General features: G+C 36.7%; 1 long non-coding RNA gene across 1 annotated transcript in view; it reads right to left on the reverse strand.

Moving 5' to 3' along the window:
- Positions 1-1,467: 1,467 nt before the first annotated feature.
- LOC137772598 (uncharacterized) overlaps positions 1,468-20,702 on the reverse strand; it is a 483,673-nt gene continuing 464,438 nt past the window's right edge. The window contains exon 3 of the long non-coding RNA XR_011075504.1: positions 1,468-1,579. This is a non-coding gene — a long non-coding RNA (uncharacterized lncRNA). The remainder of the gene's footprint in view (positions 1,580-20,702) is intronic.

A 20,702-nucleotide genomic window follows, 5' to 3' on the forward strand; every position in this document is an offset into this window, starting at 1 on the left:
TTGAGTCACTCATGTGAGTCTTTCTTCCCTATAAACACAAGAGTAGAAGTAAAAGAAAACAACATCCTCCCTTGTGTATAAATAGAAGGACTAAGATATAAGGCAAAGAAAGGGGACCATCACATATACTTTAAAAAAAAACAAGAAAACAAATGAACAAAAAAACAAGAGCTTCAGGTCTTTTTCTCTCTTTGTTGATTCATGTTCCTCTTGAGGGGCTGCTACCATATCTTTATCTTATCATCGCCTCCTCATCCTTAGAGAGCACTTTACATGCTAGAAAACACCTCCATATCTATGTTCTTATGCGACTTTCCAAACAAAGTGGTTTCCCAGAAGACAGATAACATGTCTTCTATTTAGCTTAATCTACACAATGTGAGGCACTTGATGCAAGAAAGAACACTTGTCTTCAGGAAAGCTCTTCAGTTATGAATTCAGGACAGACAGCTGTTATACAAGCAACCCGGAGAGAGCTAAATATTAACAGGAAAATGTAAGAGCAATTCCTCTTGCCCTGGTGCCAGGTTCTAATAACATTTCTACTTCACCCGTAAAACAGCAGGAATGATTCAAGTAAGTATTTGCCAATTAAAATGACAAGTAGAAATGTCTCCCTTGCCATTGATGGAGCTTGATAGAACTATGACTTGATCTTACTTTTTTTTCTCCTCAACACAGTGAAACGCCACAGATGAATGAACAGATTACTTCCATTTCGCAGAGCTGGACAGCTCCTATTTCTAGGCTCAAGCAGCCTTGATTGTTGATGATACAACATTTAGCTACGGACCATGCCACAGCCCGTGCCCTCAGCCCACAAACTGCCACTTGTATGAGTCACTTAGACTTTCATTCTTCCCCACTGGTTCATTCAGACAAGTTCAGCTTTTGCAATAGCCCAAGAGAAAATATTTTCATGCTGTCACCACATCAAGCTTTCCAACCTCACCAGGTTTTCAAAGGGAGAATAAAAAGCCAGTTACTTTTCCTAAACACTTTGTTCCATATCAATGAGCGAACTGCTGCCCCAGTTTCAAAGAAGGAGGGGGGCATCACCATTTGTCTGCTTGTTTCATTCTGAATCCTGGACAGACCAATCTGCTGCTCTTTCAACTCCCCGGGCAGTGCAAAGAAACATCTGTCCCAGGAACAGTTTGACTCGCACCCCTCCGCATAAATCACCACTAGTAAAAGTTTTATGAGGTGGGTACTTTTTCCCCCTGCTTCCTCCTTTTGTAATTGACTGAAGCCCAAATGAACAAGATGAAATGGCCAGACGTTTAATCATATGATGGCATCCACATGTGTACGTTTGGGAGCGAAGAGAAGCTGTCAGCTGTACCGAACGAACATTACAATCATCTGAAAAGTAATTAAGAACCCCACAGTCAGTGAATCTTTGAAAGATCCTAACGAAGTAAATTACACCTCTCACTTACCTGTAGCAAATTGTCCATGGGCCAGTTTCCCTGTTTGTGAAACTTGAATCCAGTCAATTTACTGAGACTCCAAAGTGGTTTCAGGATGTTTCCATATTGTTAATCTGCATAGGTTATCTCTGCTTTTCCAGTAACTCCTATATAAAAAATAAATAAAAGGATATACTTAGGAATATATAATGCTCAATAAATGCTGGTGGATCAATTAGATTATAGCGCCCATAACTCACACTAAAAATATTTGAACTGTTTAATAGAAAGGTTTAGGAAGAAAAAATTTCTCTTTTAAAAACAATATTGCATGTTAATGTGGTTTTGTATCTCCAATTAACACCTAGTAGAAGCCCAGGTGAGTGGCAAAGGCTTAATAAAAGTTTATTGATTAGAGTCTCAATATAATACATTTCACTAAAAATTTCTTATTCTTGCATGCTCTGAGAAGGTGGAAAGGAATTTAACATTTGAGAAGTTACCATGGGCCTGGGGCTTTGTTTGTTAGTTACTATATATGTATACACTCATATATATATGCATATATATATATATATATGTACATATAATCTTATTCAATTAGTACAAACACCTTTCTAAGCACTTACTACCTATAATTCTCTGTCTGGCAAGTTTTTATTAGCCTCATTTTTCAGATCATAGGGGAAAGACTTACATATTGGGGAGGTCAGATTTTAAGAATAGCTAAGCTGAATTCATAGCTCTTTCATCACTCAGGTGTGGGAGAGGACCATCAATTATTGTTTTGTTTTGTTTAAATAATTAATATCAAAACATTTTTTTGCATTGAATCTGTCTTAAGACAAAAGAAAAAGAGTGGCTTGGACATTGGGCTATGGTGACTTCCAAGGAAAAACTGATACTAAATTTCATGTCATTATGTATCATATAATTACGGTCAGATTCTTTAACCACATGATTTTTATTTCCCCCATCACAACTGTTTTGGCCTGAAATTTCAAATGTCTATCTTGGATTCATGGGGCTCTTTTAACTAAATTCAACAAAATCATTTCATGCACATCTAAACCATATTACTTCTTGAACTCTCACTTGTATTAACTGGTTTATATTAAGAAACCATCAGCCATAGTGGTCCTCTCCTCCCAGTCTAGAAGGATCGTTATGACAGGAACAAAGAACCCCATGGACACCTTCTGTTCTAGGAAATAGCCACAGAAAACCCTCTGTTCTCACACTAAACAATCCTTACTCTTTTGAACCCCAAATTTCTTACTTGTCCCCTTTAGCCAACCAAGAACTGGCGTCAAATGTATCAATTAGAAAGTCTCCCGCACTTCCCCAAATTCCATCTTAATAGAACACTTGCCAATTAGATACAGCCTCAGTATTTTCTCCTTTTACTCCATAAAACAGACTACCCTTTTCAACACTTTGAACTGTTGCTTAAACAAAAGTGACAGCAGAGGAGTCTTCCTTCCACAAACATATGAATAAACATCCATTGTTACGTTTGCCTCGAACTTGGTTTTGCTATTGTCATTCTGGGTTATTGTAAGAATTCCCATTAGGATAGTATTGTATTTAACGCAGAGAGAAATGTTTAAATTTGTTCCGCAATTTGCAGACTCTTCTTGGCACATGTTAAAGAAACATAGTAGAGTTTATATTTTAAAAGAGGAGGAGGACCCTGAATTACATGAGACAACAAATAACAAACCTAAGAAATAGACTAAGGCGTTGTTAGAGTTGCAGTTCTGATTCAATTTTTTGAGTATCTACAAAACAGTCTATTTCATTGTTACAATTTTTAAAAGTAATCATTTATTGGAAATTCACTGTGTGCTAGGCACCCGTTAAGTAATTTACATGATTATCTAATTAATTTATGTGGGGAAAATTTTGTGCTTCAATGGAAAACTATATACATTGTCTACAGCACACCTTTCTGTTTATGTGATTCTATGGAAGAATTCTACAGAATTTACAACTCTGTAAAATATAAATAGCTATTAGCAGTACAAAATAATTCTTCTCTAAAGTCAAATGTTATTCTGTCTAGTAGAGGTTCAATTGACTTCCCTCTTCACTGTGCAAGAAGCTAGTTTTACCTCCTTAGCACATTAATTTCAATATTCTTGATCTATAAATGTGTCTTTATTTTGGATTTTTCTCTTAACTGGTTGTAACACTCCTGGGTCTTTCATTGATTAATGAGTTATGTAAAATATTTTACACTTGATCATTTTATATCTGTGTGAGAGTCATGAATTTACCTTTTTTGAAATGATCTTTTACTATTTTTTATAAGACTCTATGGGGGGTAGATATTGTTGAATACATTTTACAGCCAAACTGAGACCCAGCAAGATCACATGACTTGCCTGAGGGTCACAAACATCCACTGGGAATTCCTGACTCTTTGGCACGGTGCTACATACTGGGAGTGCAAAGCTGAACAAGGCTGTCTCTATCCTCAAGGTCAAGGAGACCAGAGTAAATCTTTATTGAGGGTTGCCTACGTGTAAGGCGCTTCCAAAGACATCCAGGAACAAAAAACATTTGATAAATCTTCACTATCGAAAACTCACCACTTAGTATATGAAATACTGAACTGAAATAGACTCAAACAGTGTGGTACTTCTCACTATCTGAACTCATGCTATGAACTCTTAATAACTAAATTCAGGAATCAGGTAGATTTGTATAGGGAAAGATACCCAATTGCTATCTTTTAATACTCAAAGTCATCTTGTGATGTAGACATTCTTCCCATTTTTACAGATAAGAAAAATGAGGCTTAGAGAAGTGATGTTAAAAAAAAAATCACAGCACGTTAGAATAGAAAGAGATAGCAAGATCACATAGCCCAAATGCCTCATTTTATAGCTGGAAAAGCAGAGCTCGGGGAAACAGAGGGATTCTCTTAAATCTCTCACCCAGCAAGGAGCAGGGTCTGATTCAACATCCATCACTTTTACCTTCTCATACATCTTTCCACTTATCTGGGACTAGTAGCTAGGAAAATGGGCCACATATCTGTCAGAATCAGGGATAAAAGAGAGGGGAAAATTAACACTTGCTTAAGACCAGCAGGGAGCCCCAGGGTCTCTTTCCAACCTCTCTTACCTCATTATTTTTCCCTCCAGATGATCTGAAGTTTTCTGTCTCAATTCACTTCCCTTTCTACTTTAATATTATCATTTTATATGTTTACTAATCTCCTACGAAAGCAATACCCAGCACTATCTTCAGTATTTCAAAAGAAGCAGTGACTAATATCATTTACAATAAGATAAGGGATATCTAAAAGATCAAGTGTCTTTGTGGCTGGATTTAAACCAACTCAGAGGCAACCATGTTTTCTAATATCAGTCTGGAGTGACAACAGAAGTAGATAGCAGACTGCTTAATAAGAATATGAATAACACACTGTGCCATTAAATCCATGGACTCTGTTCAGTAGAAAAAAAAAAATCAAATTATGGGGTTCATGGGATAGAAAGAAAACGCTGGAGGAGTCTTTGGTGGTGAAAGTTTTGGGAAGCATTTGCCTATGTTCTACTGCTGCCCATGAAGTTTGACGACCTCTACAGATACCCACTGTCCTGGACAGCGTTGCACGTAAGTCACCTTTTGCTCACAAATTCAGGTATAAGTTCCTACTGTCAGTACCAACAGGAGGACAGCAGTGATTTCTTATTATCCCCCTTTGCAGAGTGTGGCTGGAAATGTGGGCAGATCTCAGAAGCTTGGGCACATTAAACTACCTTTTATCTGCTTATAGTCCCACATTCTAAAAACTTTTGAGACTACATCCTCACGACTGCTAAACCGTAAAATCAAGCAGATCCCATAGTTTCCTTTTTTCTTTTCCTTTTTTTTTTCTGCTCACCTCTTCCCAACTCTTCTTGTCTTCCCTTCCCTCCTCTACTCTCCCTTCTTCTCCCATTTTTGTCCTCTCCCTTTCCTGATTTTTCCTCTTCTCCATTGGAAAAGGTATTTCTGTGAGGTCATAGGTATCTAATGAATAGGCTTATACGATATCACCTCTCAACAAGCAGCAAAGAGAAAGCCTACCAGTTATTAGCAACCCTTAAAAAGTGAGAGGACCGTGTCACACAAGCTGCAATGGGTCACTGTTTGTTAGGAAAAATGCAACACATTTGTCCTGTGATGATGGGTTTTTCTATTTTTTCAGCCATTCACAACACACCTGTCACATTGGCCTGATTTTGTTTCAGGTCTTCACACCCTCCAGAGACTCTCCCTTAGGAAATTTACAACCTTCTGTTCCTTTCCAAGCCATCAAAATTCTAATGGAGCTGTGTTCTATGTAAACCTATGCTAAGTTCAGTCATTATGCAGATGTCCAAGTCTATTGAAGGTTTCCACCTAAAAGTGTTATTTCCCTCTAGAGTCAAAGGTACTTGGATGAGATGTTGATCTCTTTGTTAAAATACAATCCATATATCATGAGGCCACCAAATTTGTTGAACTTCTGCCAGGAAAACAGGATGCCCCCAGAGAGGTTGGCGAATTGAACAATGTTGAATTGCAGCTTGTATTTAAAATGAATTGATGGAAAAAAACATTCTAAAAAAAACTTAACTTTTTAATTAATCATAATCTCCCACCATTATGCATTTTAAATATTTTTGCTGTTGTTTTCCTTTAACAAGCTCTATTTGGCTACCTCTGAGTTGCCAGAAAAACAGTGTAAAAGAATATTTGTGTGTGTGTGGTCCCATATAATCCTCAAGACAATTTAAAAGTCTCTATCTAGAATGCATAATTTTAAACATTTACAAGCTGATGTTTAGTGAAGTTACAAGGTACATGACCAAGACCACACATCTAGTTACTTGTTTAACAAGTGTTAAAACCTAGACCTTACATCAGCCTCCATGTTCTTTTCTACTTCCACCACAGGTATTTTCTCTTTAAAATGGTTAGTCTAATGATTGGTCCAAGTTGGACTCCGCTCATGTAAATATCTCTAAGTGTTTAAAGTGAATACTTTCTACACAAAGTAAGATGCTTCAAAGAGAATAATGTCGCATCTAAAGGAAATAGGGAAGCTACCATTTAGTCTTGTAACCAGTTATATCTATGATATTAATACAGTTGGGTTAAGGGAAAATTGCAAATTTAAGATATATTCGATGATAAAGTCAGATTTTTCAGACAGAAGTAGGTTGCAAGTTGATATTTCCTTAGGTGCACTCAATCACTGTGGTCTTTCCATATGTCTGAATCAAAGAGCTAGTGCTTCCTCTAAAAACTAAACCACATAATTAAAATAAAGGAATTTACCTTGTAGTAAATACTAGGCTGGGAAAAATATTAACTATTCCTTATATATGTTCTTCATATAAAAGGAAGAGCAAAGTTTTGGAGTCTGACAGGGGGCAGATGTGGCTTCAGACTTCTAGTATAGAGTTTACAGCACCTATCCTCCACCCCTACCCACCATCCTGGTTTGATATGAGAATTAAAAGAACTGCTTTTAGTGTGACATCATACTGCTTAAACACCAGTTTATGCTTAAGCTCATAAATAGTTAGAACTCTTCTTATCCCCTTCCCATTTGGCTGTAGATCTGTCTTAGGGATCCACTCTAACAAGAGCCCAATTCTCTTTCTCCAGTCGTTCATTTTGCCACATGATGTTGTCGACCCTGCAGAGTACAACACAGAGCAAGAGTAAAGGGAGGTGAAGATGCAGTGATTCTCTCCTGATTCTTAAAGTCCAGAAAACACTGACACTCCCACAGGGCTCAAGGCCTGATGTTAATACATGCTATCCTCTCTTGCACATTTGACCACCCCCTCTTTCAAATCTGACAGTTGCTGTGTGCCCATTTACTGTGATTATTCCAAAAATATATATTTTCACCACTTAAGTGTAAACACATACTTTATAATGAAAGCCAAAGCAGAGTCACTAATGCTAACGACTGAATCTTTGCAAATTATATTCCAACAAATAATAAATTTAATAGAGAATCATGAGACCCAAAGTGCTAACCATCAGGAAGAGGGAATGTATCATCTTCTAATATTGTTTTATTGAATATAAATGAATAAAGGGATCTTTTATTGTATTTGTGTCATCAGCATTCCAAATCTCAATGGGATTTTTGACATAAACATACAATCAAGAACTGAGTTATTATATTTATAATGACAATATTCTATCTGATATCTTCAATCAGAAACATGACAAATAATCACAATTCATATAACTCAATAACAAATGTGCTGATATATTGATTTCAAAAAAGAGACTGATGTTAGTATCTTTCATTCATTTCTATTTTCTGATGTTCTGAAACAAAATCTAAGTTTAAATATGCTTATGGTACTCTAGTTAGCTGTTCAAGTCCCACCTGCCCAGAAAAACATCAAAATAAGATGTGCAGGGTATATGGTTATGCTACATCCAACAACTGGTTCAGCTAGGTTTTCAGGATAAGCTTGACTTTAAGGAAAATCATGGGTATTTTTTTCATTCATTCATTCTTGTAGAAGCAAATAACTTTACAGTCATCTGCACTCATTAGAAAGTCATATGGCCTTGTTCAAATCCAGGTGGCAATCACTGACTTTGTCACCTTGAGATAGTTTACTTTCTGAGTTGTTTCTTCATCTGCAAAAGGAGATAATGGTATTTTCCTAAAAATCTTGTTTTAATATTAAATAAGATAACCTATGGAAAGCAAAAAGCACCACTTCTGACATGAGATAAATGCTAAGTTAAGAGTAGCTATTATTTTTCACTAATCCACAATGCCTTTTTGGAATGCCTACTAAATGTTAGGCAACATATGGATAAAACAGCAATCTTCTGAGTTTGACTGTTAATTGTCTATGTGTCAACTATGACCCCTTCTTGTCATACACAACCCCAAGCCCAAACCCCAAGCACAAAGACACCAGAGAATTCTCAGAGAGCAGCAAATAAAGGAATCCATATTCAGGAGTCACCTCTTTAAATCTGGTTGAAGGAAAGAATGATGAAGCACCCATATTAGAGGCGAGTCCAAGGATAGGCAGTATGTGTTTTACACAGCCTCACTCTTAGCATTTGCAGTTACCCAATGAATGGAGGTCAACTTTCAAATAATTGAATATTTCAAAGTTACCAATAAAGCTAAGATATTGTTAAAGATAGCCATTTTATCATCTGCATAATGGCCTCAATGATTCCTTTCAAACTTAGAATTCTCAGATGCCTTAGAGCTTTGTACTGGCATGAGGTAGCATAGGGAAAGGCAGCCTTTGCTGCCCATCCCTCTCCTTACACACACCCCCACCCCGACTTCCTACCCCTGTTAAGTCCGGTTTTGTATAAGGGACCTCATGTGCAGGCGTGTCGACATTTGAGCCTCCAGTCTGAGCTCCAAACACATACCCTATACAAAGCCACCCTTGGACTTACAGATATGCACTACAGTAGTGAGGTCTGCTCTCTGGAGGACACACTAAGGGAAGAGACCCATGCAGACACTGAAAATGAGTCTAGGTAGGCGATTCCAGGTATTAAGTAAGTCAAAGTCAAGAAGACGGCTGGGGGCTCTAGGTGGGCATGTCCCCTTAGTTCCATGAAGTCCATGCCTGTAAAAAGAGAATTGACTGGAGAAATCCTGTTTGGATATTTTTGAAGAATGGGGCCCAGGTCAGGGACTCCTCTTGCTTGAGTCTAAATGCAGTCTTGGTGTTGTGATGAGAAAGGGGGCTTTGCAGCCAGAATATCTGGGTTCAGATTCTGCTTCTGTTATTTAACAATTAAATCTTGGGTAGGTTATTTAACCTCTATTGCTCAGTTTCTTGATTTGTGAAATGAGAATAATGATAACATTTACTTCATAGTATTTGTGTGAAGATAAAGTGAGGAGTTAATACAAGTAAAGCAGTTTAAAATGTAGCTAGCACAGAGTATGTACTGCATAAATATTAACTATTAGCTGTTATTGCTTTAGGTAGAAAGAGTAGTAGAGATGTTGCTGGTGGTGGTAATAGTAGTAAAAATGGCTAGTTCTGAAATAATTTAGTAAATTATCTCTTACAAATAGAATGCAATAAAGCTTTTATTTTTTTTTGTTTTGTTTTGTTTGAAATAAGAATCCCTTAGATCAGATTTATTTAGTTAGAATGTAAGTTCTTACTTTGGGTAAGTTATTAAGGTTTGGATCCCCGATCTGATAAGAGATTGAACTAACCTGGACACACTTGCCATTACAAAATAAATAGAAATGTTGGACATGAGTCTAAGAAAGACAACAACAACAAATACACAGCTATGAAGAAAAGATAAGGTCGAGGAGGAACTGTCAGATATAAGAAATGAAGAAGGAAATCTAGCAAGTGGGACGAGCTAAATAAAATGATGCATATCTGAATAGAAGCTGACAAGACTCTAGCAGCAGAGGGAATCTCTACAAAGCCTGAAGGTAGGTATATAACTGTAAGGTATACCATTTGTAAATCTGAATGCACCTAATGTCAATAACATGCCCCAAAACATATAAAGCTACAGATGACAGAACTGAAAGGAGAAACCGGCAATCCCCTAATCATAGCAGAAGATTTTTAACATACCTCACTTAGTCACTTAAAGAAAAACATCAAGATAATATCACAAATGAATAAACATAAGAACAGGAACTATAAAGGAAACATAGAGATTCTCAGCAAAACTAAAACTAGTTCCAATGCTGCTGACGATTTCATCTTATCAAAATGTCAAGTTTATAGACGATTTGAATCCAATGAATGAACTTAACCTAACTGACATATATAGAACACTTTGACCAACTAAATTATTCATGTAAAGTAAGAGAAATTATACTTGATATTATAAAATATTTGGAACTGAACGACAGTGAGTTCAGTATACTTTTAATATTTAGGGGATGCAATGATAAGACTACCTTTCATGACAATTTGAGCTTTAATTAAATACATATATTAAAAGGGAAGAAATATAGCAATTAGTGGGCTTTGCATTTAACTAAAGAGGTTAGATTTTTTTAAAAAAGGAAGATGTGAAAAACAATTGGAAAAAAAAGTTTGGGATGAGTGCAGAAATGAAAGAAAACAGCAACAAGGACAAAGGGACCACAGAGATTTTCAGCAATAGCAAAACTGTTTCCATGGGGGGAAAAAAAAAATGCAAAGGAAACATTCGAAATAACTCAGAGAAACAGCAGGCTATAATTAGAAATAAAATTGATATTTAAAAATTGTAGTAGAGCACCATGAACAATTTTATGCCAAAGTATTAGAAAGCTTACTAAAAGAAAATTTTTAAGAAAAATATTCAATACCAAAACTGACTAAAGAATATATAGGAAACATAAATAAACTAATGCCCATTAAATAAGCTGAACTGGAAGTACATGATATACTCTTCAATGAGCACTATCACCCCTTACGATTCCCCCAATCCAAACAAAAATCAAGCCTAATGATTTTATAGTCAGATTCTTCTAAACCTTCAAGGTACAAATAACCCCAAAGAACTATGTCAGGCACCAAAGTTGTTCTGTTTTTGAGGTTTGGTGAGATTGACTATTTGACTTCTGGTAGGGTGCTTTCAATCTGGCTTAATAACAGACCTACAAATAAGTTGTGGAAAATATATGTAGGAGATTAAAGGTATAAGTGAATGAATGTAGACTCCTGCAACCTCCACTTTTACTCTTGGAAAAACCTGAATTTGGTGATTTCTGCCAAGTTTCTGTAAAGTAAAGAAGCCACGGTTGAGAAGAACCCAGTGACCTGGATTCATTGTCTTTTATGTTACTGGGAGTGAAAGTGGGAGGCACACTAAAGAAATATCTGCTACCCATAGGTAGAGAATTCCACATTCTATTTCCCATTGTGTTCCAAGGTTTATGCACATTTTCAGTGCAAGCCAACCAGGAGTCTTTCAGAGAATCTCAATATGTCTCCAAATCCAGACAAGGACAGTCTGAGAAAACGAGGATAAGCCAGACACAGAATGACAAATATTGCATGATCTCACTTATATGTGGAATCTGAAATAGGCAAACTCATAGAAACACAGGATAAAATGGTGGTTGCCAAGGGGGTGGGGTGGGGAAACGAGGAGATGTTGGTCAAAGGGTACAAAGTTTCAGTTATACAAGATGGATACGTTCTGGAGATCTAAGGTACAGAGTGGTGACTGTAGTTGGCAATGCTGTATTGTATACTTGAAATGTGCTAAGAAGGTAGATCTTAAGTGTTCTCATGACAGAGAGAGAGAGAGAGAGAGAGAAAAGAAGGAAGGAAAGAAGAAAGGAAGGAAAGGAAGGAGGGAGGGAGGAAGGAAGGAAGAACGAAAGGAAGGAAAGAAGGAAGGAAGGAAGAAAGAAAGAAAGAACGAAAGAAAGGAAGAGGAGAAAAATAGCAACTATATGAGGTGATGGATATGTTAATTAGTTTGACTGTGGTGATCATTTCACAATGTACAGATACATCAACATATCAAGTTGTACATCTTAAAATATATACAATTTTTTTGTCAGTTATACCTCAATTTAAAAAAAAAAAAAACTACAAGATGTGGGGAACTGAGAAGAAAACAAAATATAAGGAAATAGAAACTTATTTAAACCACTGGTGAGAGTGTAAAATTTTTTAACTCTTTAAAGAGCAACATGAAAAAGTTGAAGATGCCCATTTTCTATAATAGTTCTGTTATTAGGTATATAGCCTATGTCATCATTTTTCAAATTGCTGATTATAACCCATTAAGAGATTGACAATTCAATTTAGTGAATCTCTACCCACTTTAATTTATCCACAACAGGATAGAATATAAAATAACAGAGTAAATTGTATTCATAGTTTGTGTGTGTGTGTGTGTAAGTGTGTGCATGCATGTGTATGTGAATGTAGAAAAGGTAAAGGTAAGTATATTTCCATATATAGGTATGTATGTGCATGTGCAGGTCCTGGGTCCCAAAATAAAATATATTTATTTCTGTGGGATTACAGTACAACAAGTTTAAATACAACTTTCCTGGAGAAACATTCCCACATAAGTACATGGACACACTTACAGAGATGTTTACTGAAGCATTTGTTATAATCATGAGTAATGGTAAATAATTAAGTGTCTTCCAATTAAACGTGGGTAAATAATTAATGTTAGACTTATATAACAGAATACTACCATTCAATAATAAAAATAAATGAACTAGTTCCTTATGAATCACATTATAATGTTAAGCACAAACAGCAAGTTGAAAAAGTATGTCTATAAAATTTATGCAAATGAAAAGCATAAAATACATAAAATAATATTGCATATCTTTATAGATACATATATACTGTGTAAATGTATAACAATATACATGGCGAGAATACACAAATGCTGCAGGTACTAGTTATCTCTAGCCTGGTTATCTTTATCCAGTAAGGACAGCAGGTCATGATTGGGGTAATAAGGAATCATCTGTAACTACAAAATTATATTTCTTTCCCAAAAAGGAATATAAAGCATATCTGACAATATTGTACCAGCATACCTGAGTGCTTGCAATATCTCAAAAATAATTTTTAAATGAAATTAGATGAACTAGCTTCAGGAACTGCACCTGGGGCAAGAGGAGAATTCTAACTAGTTATAATCATAGCATCTGTATTTAAATGCGCTAATAAAGCAATAGAAAAACTGATACCTCCCCAAATACATTCAACATATGCCCATAGTTGTTATTGGTGTGTCAAGATGGAATAATTTTAAACAGAAAAAAAGATATTGGAAAGAACTTCCCAACTGCAATATTAGGAGACTTTAGAGATTTAGAAACAGATGGTAATCGACTGAATTTCAGACTCGTATAAGTTATCTTAGCCAGGGGTCAGTTAGAATAACTAGCTTCTTCCTGAGGTGCCTCCACATATTTGTGAAATGCTAACTCCAAAAATATTTAAGAAGCTATATGACTGCTAAAAATTGGAAAACGCCTTCAACTCACATTGTCATCCATGGTTTTTGCCAAATACTTAACTTTCCTTTAGGCTGGAATGTTTACCACATGAATGATTTCAGTCACAAGTGCAGACTCTTCAAAATGTGGTTGCACTCTCCACAAAAATCAGACTTTAGCAGAAAGTAGTGTTTTCCAAACCACTGCTATAGGTTAAGGCCAAAGGCTCTTTGTAAATTAACTCTTTAGTATTTTTACATAAATACTTTACCTACATGATAAGAGGAAAATGAGCAGACTCATAAATTGGTGCTTTCACATTCTACAGAGAGCTCAATGCAGAAACACACGCTCACTATATCAGCATTTAACCCTGAATGCTGTATTTCAAAAAAAATAAGAGAGAGAGAGATTTTGTTTTTACTTTTGTTTGCTATTGAAAGACCACCCAGACTAATAAGAATATCCATATTGCACCAATTTGTTATACAAACGCAATTGGTCAGTTGAGCTCCTTGGAACTTAGTTCTCTGTGGAGGACAAAGTCTGAGGTGACCCCGATGCATCAAATTTTTATATAATCCATTTCCCTTGAGTGTGGGAAGAATCTGAGACTTGCTTTCAGCCAACAGAATATGACAAAGGTGATGGGACAGTCACTCTGTGATTATGTTCCATTACAGAATGTATCTAGTAGGATGTAGCAATAGAGTCTCCTGGGCTTAAAGGCATAGCTGCCAGGTTGTAAGATGGTCTGCAAGGGCATCTATAAGAAGGCCTGTGGGAAGGGATTATAGTGCCTTGTAGGAGCAGTGTGCCACCCTCAGCTAAGCCAGTAACAAATGTGCACCTCAGTCCTAGAATCACAAGGAATTTGACCAAAACCCACAAAAGCTGGGACAAGTATTCCGAGCTTCAGAAAGGAACACAGCCCTGCTGATAAATTGATTGCAGCCTCGTTGGGCAATGAGCAGAGAACCACTTCTGCTGTGCCCAGACTTCTGATTCACAGGATTGTGAGATAATAAATTTATGCTGTGCTAAGCACCTAAATTTGGGTAATCTGTTACGCAGCAATAGACAACTAACACAATTCCCCTTCTGTGAAAAAGTTAGGTTATCAGCGGTCTTCAATTCTGAGTTTGCATCACAATTACTCAAGTTCTCTTTAAATTTTTTTTAAAGAAATATGCAAGTCTGAACCCCTCCAGCAAACTGATTGATCAGAGTTTTGAGAGATGAGGCTGAGATATACTAATGTTTTAAAGATTCCCAGCTGATTCTGAAGACACTAATTTGATCCCTAAGATCTTTTTTTAGTTATAAATATCTTTATAAACGATATTTGGCATCCAGAGGTTGCTGCACTTACTTCCTCTCATTTCTTTGTACAGTAAATCACACATGATATTTGCTGGAGCTCCAGAGACCAATTTTTAAAGTATGGAAATGGTTATGTTTGATAAATATATCTATCTTTGGCCATGTTTCAAACCAATATATCCTCAACCAGTGTGTGATTATTTGCTTTCCCTCTTAAAAAAGAGAGGGAGAGAGAGAGAGAGAGAGAGAGAAACACATAGAGATACAAATATACGGATTTTAAATGACCTACACAAAAAGTGACTACAAATGAAGTTTGGGGAGTGGTGGAACAGGTACTTCTTATTACTTTCATTTTCCTTATCTCTAAAACCAGAACTTTCTCTCCCATCCCAACTCCTGCTGGACAAAAATCCTCATTTTCTACTGACTATTTTTTTTTTTCTCAATACCTGAGAAAAACTCTGTTGCTCACCATCATCAATCTATAATGAGAGAGAAAAATATAGGGAAGGAGAGGAGAAACTAAACCTTGGAGAACTCTCACCTATAAATTAAAGTTCGATCTTATATTTTTAAAATAATAGCCCAATGGAATAGACAATAGAGAGTTTTTCCTTCCTCCATTCGCTTCTAATTTATATTTTCCAAGGTACCATGGAGAAAAGCTGTAGAAACTGTGGGGCTAGATGAATTGATTATTGGTTTTTGTTTTCAAAGAATAGGGATAACAGGAGCAGACAGCAGCAGATGGTAACTTATCAGGGCACGTGCCTCAGTTATGATCTTGGTTTGATGTGCTGACCTCTATAACCCTGTTTCAAGGCCCTATGGTTGCTGAGTTTTTAAAGGCAAATATAAATCCTGCATAGATGGTTCATTCTGGGTTGCCCTCTTTTTGAATGGGGTCAAACCACATTCTTGGCAGATTTCCTTTAAACTGATTTATTATATTGCTGAAAAAAAAAAAAGAATGAATGAATGAATGAACCCTTTCTCCCTTTCTCCTAATCACTATTCCCATGCAGAATGCATAAGATCCATTGATCATGTACTGGGATTGAATGAGTCTTTAAGAGTTCAAAAGGCAGCCTCCTAGAAACTCAAGTGGAGTTTTCCTTTTATGAATGCAACAATAAACCAAAAAAGTTAGAAGAGAAGTAAATATTTGGCAGTCTCATCTTCAAAGTCAAAGCGTTCTCAGAGACTCCTGTTTCCCTGCTTTTAGATTTCAGGTCAGTTACCTGAGATTAGGAATCCTTAGATAGCTAATGTTTCACATAGAAAGTTTGGTCGGTGCTGTTTTTTATTTCCCTCTCCTTTCTCTTTCCAGCACTACTCCCCTCTCCCCTCACCCCCACCCCAAGTCCTACTACTGCTCTGTTCTGTTGTAGCTGCTTTTGGAGCAAAGACTGACCTTCAGTCAACACTAGTGTGCTTTAATAAGACCCTTTGTTGTATTTCACTCAGCATTTATACTCTCAATAACTCTAATAATGACTTCGGATTGGGGCCTCACATTTCAAATTCTGATTGGGCTGTGACACTTCGCACTTTGATGAGGGGATATCATCTGTCACTTGCACTTTTCTGCTTTATAAATATTTATGTTCAATCTAAACCTCTGCTGGCTACACTTACCTTTTAACTCTGATACAGAATCTAACATCTCTCCCCAGGATACTCTCACTTAACATTGAACTCATTATAGGAAGAGTGGATATGACATCTCTTCTCTTATCATAAACCCAACCAACCACACCATATTCTCATTGCCACTAGAATGTTTAATTTCCTTGATAATAGCTTTAATTGTTGCTAAGAACAATATTTTTCAGAGCTCTGCATTTTCATCAGCACCAATAAGATTTGTTTATTTCCTTTTCCAGGAGCAACATTTCCCCCAGGGGGGAAAAAAGTGTTATTTCAAAACCACACAAGATAGACTGTGCATTCTAGGGAGTAGAGAACAATATACCAAATAGAGCAGTAAAGTCTGGAGTACCTGCTGCCTTCACTAGATAAGGACTTTCTTTTTACACTTCAGTGTCCCTTCACCCATAATGAAAATTTCTGCCTTGGTAAAAAACGCTAAAGTTTCTCCACTTTAGGATTGCCGGATAGTGATCTCACTGAAAGTAGTAAATCCCTAAAGCTCCCACGTACACTTCTCTCCCTTCACATGTCCTCATGCAAATGGTGAACATTAGGGGGAGGAACGTGGTTCTGAGGAGACCATATTTGCATCTGACCAATTTAAGCATCATTTTTTTTATGTGGCTACATTGATGGTACACTTGCCTGAAATAGGAACTTTCTAGGAATATTGATTATTATTATTTTTTTTGTCCATTTCCTAAAGCATAATATCAATCCTGTTTTTTCAGAAACAAAACAAAACAATGCATATGTTGTAGTACCAACAAGCAAAATTGCAGAACGTGGGGAAAGAAGGGTATGTGCCAACATCTCGTTTGTCAGTTTGGTCACTCACCTTGATGAACCTTTGTTTACCCATCTACAAATCTGGAAATTGAATTAGACCAGTGATGAGGAACCATTTTTTATGAGCACTGCTTGGGGTCAAAAAAGTTCAGGGACTGCATTTGGAAAAAATTGTATATATCTATACCTACACCTACACCTGCACCTATTTCTATGACTCTCTGTATCTATATTGATATCTTTAGGAAATATAACATCTGTAACTGCAACTGAGAATTATTTTATTATTTCTAAAGTAATGAAGGCTCTTTTGGCAAAAATCTCTGAAAATGCATTACTAGCCTGTGAAATAGCATCTTCTGTTAACCTGGAAATATTAAATGTTACAAAAGATCCACTGATGTAAAGGGCTTAAAGGAGGGGATAGAATTATTACAGTATTAGAGTTCAGTACGCAATAGGATTTTAAAAATCTCCATTAAAGGTTTGGTAAGCAGGTGGGAAAACGTTGCTTCTATTGTTTCACCTCCTACTACCCTTCACCTCATATATTCTGTTATAGCAACAATGTCTCTCTTTGCATTTATATAACATACCAGTTAATTTCTGCCTCAGGATCTTTGCATTCCCCTCTATCTGGAACTCTTTGACACAGTACCTCTGAATGGCTCATTCATTCATTCTTCTCTTTATTCAGCATATAATCACTATCTCAGAGAGAATTCCTGACTTCCTTAGGGACTTATCTCCCATTTATCCCTGTTTATAACATACCCTGTTTTATTTTCTCAGAGTACCCATCACTATCTAAAATAATTTTAAGCACATTCATTATCTGTTTCTGTTTGAGAATGTAAAGTTTTGAAGGTCAGAGGTTTTGTTTGTCTTATTCACATTCCCAGCATATAGCCAGTGCTCATTAAGTATTGGATGAATAAATGAATATGTTTTTTTTTTCTTGTCCCTGAGATGATGTCTTAGGCCAAGTCTCAAGACATGGTAAGTCATTAGTTGCTCCTTACTGGAGCATATGGTTATAAAGGATAAATGAGATATTACAACTATCTCTACTTTGAGGACAAGTTCCTGCTATGTCATTCTGGTTGTAGATCAGCTCCAGGATCTTGACAGAAAAACTATTTTTAACATCATAAATTAAAGATGTCCAAACTGCACTGTTTTGCCAGATACATAGATTTCCCTCAATATCCATTAACGATGAATCTCTAATCTCATTCTTATAGTTGTGAAAAACAAGTTAACATCACACCGTGTAAGAGCAAATTAAGTTTGCTTTTTGACAGAGGAATAAAATCTCAGACAAATCATGTTTTTGTGAAAAAAAAACAAAAAAAAAAACAGCCAGTTTGTAATGTATCAGCCAGGATTAGTAACACTTAAAAGGGTAACCAGAGTCCCTGACCTTTTCACCTCAAACTGTTTGCTAGACTTTTAGATAATGCACTTCATATTTGAACCTCAGAAATAGTTGTGTTTAGTAGAGGCATAGATAGAAAGACAATTTCTGGACTTCTTAGAAAATCAAACAGAACATTACCCAATCCTACTCTTAAAAAAAAAAAATAAGTGACAAGAGATGAAGATACTGATTATTTATATGATTTAAAGGAGTTGTGCATGTGATTACTTTTTTCATTTGAAATAGCTACTTGATTTTGTACCCTACTTTGTATTTATAATTTTGTGTTTATCTGTTCCTTACAGAAAGCCTCTAAAAACGTTATGACCTTTAGGCCCCAGAAAAACCAGATCTGCCCTGGCCATGTGTGTTAAGTTAGGACAGAGATAGAAGGAGACTTGGGAAACCAGTTAAGCACTATTTTTTTTCACTCTTCTCTCTTCCTACTCACACTTCAGGCTTCAACGTGGCATCACTTTCTGATTGACTGAATCTAGGTTAGTTTCCCTTTCTGTGATCTCCCTAGTAACAATTTCTTCCCCTATCACTGCATTTTCACAATTTATCTTATATTACTCTTCAGCTGCTGGGCTAATGCACCTCAAAGACCGGCTGTGCCTGACTTCTTACCATTTTATCTTCAATGCCAAGTTCAGCAATCGACACAAGGTAGGTATGCAAGGACTCAAATGAATAGGTACTGAATAAGCAAATGTCTTTCTCTCTCCTTACATGCATTCATTCAGTTCTCGAATGTCCCATGCACCTTGTTGAAAAACAGAATTATATTCAACCTAACATTTTTCATAGCACTCTACCCTTACCAAAGAACTCAGTCCAAAACTCTGAATTTGAAGACAAGTGCAGACACGAAGCTCACACACTGTTCATGTGAACAGTCAAAGCAACAGAAAAAGAAAACTTCAAAATACAGCGACATGGACTTAGATGTCATTAAAAAGAATCGTCCCCCCATGTCACCAACCAACACAAATCCCAAGACTTGCTAAACGTACATGTACCAAAAAATGAGCACATTTTCTATAGAACAAAATACATTTCCTAAAGCAGCAGTCCCCAGGCCCTGGGCCGCGGATGGGTAGCAGGCCGCACGGCAGGAGGTGAGCAGTGAGGGGCGAAGCTTCATCTGCCTCCCCTACACTCGCCTTACTGCCTGAACCATCCCCATCCCCCAACCCCACCCACAACACCGGTCCGTAGACAAACTCTCTTCCAGGAAACTGGTCCCTGGTGCCCAAAAGGTTGGGGACTGCTGTCCTAAAGAATCAAATGTAATTTATAGAGATCTTTTGTTTCATGATTACTCTCTTGGGTCAGGAATCCAAAGTAGATCAAATGGCCACAGAAACCCTGTGTCAGAAACTCCAATAGATCAAAAGGTCAACTAGAAGATGAAGACTGAACAATCTTAACATTTTGGCTGCTCTAAAAGGAGTAGTATAAATCTTTCATGGCGGCTTGCAACTCAATTTGATATGTTTCTGTGGTTGCTTCATGCCTCTCTGGGGTCTTCTGAATCAATACTTGTCCAATCCTTGTCTTTGGTTTCATAGAATCATAGAAACTTATAAGACAGGGTCAGATGGAACCCTAGAGATGATCTAGAAAGTCCCTCCTTAGCAGCCCTGAAAACTAGGGAGGGAAGCTCACCAGGCAAACTTCCAGATTTGGGGCAGTTCCAATTATTGGAAAGGGTGTTTATTTTGTTTTGTTCTATTTTTTTTTCTTTCAAGTTTCATCAGTATCTGCTTTCCTATAATTTACTTCTGCTAGATATTGTTTTGCCTTCGAACAAGGCAAGATAAATATTCTCCTTTGCTACCTGCCAGTGCATCAGTAGTACAAGATGACTAACAGGTCTTTTCTTGGGACTACATTCATCCAGTTTGGCACCAGTTTCACATTGTATACAGACTCTGATTATCTTAAACAAGTTTGGCTTAATACACCTTAGACAATATTGTTGGACATGGTTATTTATACATAGGATGAGCAAACAGGCCAGATTATTAACAAATTTTAAGGGAATTATGTTACCAAAATATAGCATATGACTATTAATCCTAAAAACATTTTCTGTTCTCTTAATCTTGCACCAAAAGATAGAGCCCCTCAAGAAGGGCATATTTTC

Source organism: Eschrichtius robustus, chromosome 11 (assembly GCF_028021215.1).
Source record: "Eschrichtius robustus isolate mEscRob2 chromosome 11, mEscRob2.pri, whole genome shotgun sequence".
In the NCBI taxonomy this organism is placed as follows: Eukaryota; Metazoa; Chordata; class Mammalia; order Artiodactyla; family Eschrichtiidae; genus Eschrichtius; species Eschrichtius robustus.